This window comes from Penaeus monodon, chromosome 24, assembly GCF_015228065.2.
Source record: "Penaeus monodon isolate SGIC_2016 chromosome 24, NSTDA_Pmon_1, whole genome shotgun sequence".
In the NCBI taxonomy this organism is placed as follows: domain Eukaryota; kingdom Metazoa; phylum Arthropoda; class Malacostraca; order Decapoda; family Penaeidae; genus Penaeus; species Penaeus monodon.
In genome coordinates this window covers 3,370,870-3,372,047 of record NC_051409.1, presented here as the reverse complement: position 1 = coordinate 3,372,047, position 1,178 = coordinate 3,370,870, and positions in this window count along the sequence as shown.

Genomic DNA, 1,178 nt, shown 5'->3' with positions numbered 1-1,178 from the left:
AATGACTGGTTTCAGACATAATCCTTCAATATACAGAATATTTATATACAAGATTATATCACGATACTTCTTTGTAAAAAAAAAAAGTTAAGGGTCATGTTTAAGCCAAGATTATACATCTTATAAATGAATTAAGAGCATCATCATTATGGGAACATGATATCATATGAATTAAGGAACTATGAAGTTAATTTAGAAATACTTTTAAATCCAAAATAACATTATGCAAGGAGTGTTACGTAACTTGGCAAGAAACATTATAGGAATATAAAAATATGAGTGAAATAGAGACAATAAAATAATGATAAAAAGGCAATCCTAGTTTTTATTAAATACAGTAAAACTCTATTGTAATGTACACAATGCATATTGAAAGAGTAAAAATCATATAAGGAAATTTATTTCGGTGGTAACTTGGTACTTTACAAGAAAACTGATATAATGGCATATTGATAAAAGATCAGATCCCAAGCATGATCAGTGCAAAAAGCCGGCTGATCAAAACCAATCATTTACTTTACATAACATTGTATTGTACAATTAAAAAATATGTTGACAATCTATAGATGCTCATGAATGAGTTGTAATGTAACATCATGATATACTAATCATAAAAATAAATTAAGAATAAAGGAAAACTAGGCAGCCACATCCCCCCGTCTTCGCGATTACAGAACAAAGATGCAACGACCTATTCAAAACTGAAAAAAAAGAATAATGGGGAAACTATTTTCAGATTTCAATGTCAAAGGGGGAAAGGTTTCAATAAGGCTTGGTTTCATTTCCGATTCATAAACTTTCTCAATGTTTAATTCAAATCTGACTGGAGGAGTCAAGAGTTACATAATTATCATAGCAAAAAGGATCATCTTCTGCAGAAAATGACTTGTAATTGAGAACATAGTTGGGATTGAAAATTTTAATTCCTTATTTCTATAAGAGAAACTAATATGTCCTTCCATATGCAAAAACAAATTGCGGGATGTTCTTCCTAAATAGATAGGATGGCATCTATCATACGAGAACTTTTACACAATGCGAGACATTTAGGATTTTATCTTTAAACCTTATATAGTTACTATTAGTCATAGTAGCAGTGCAAATGATTTTGAACTTTACCATAATTACTGTGGATATTCTAGGCAATTCCTTTACTAATTGTGACTTAAGGAACCTGA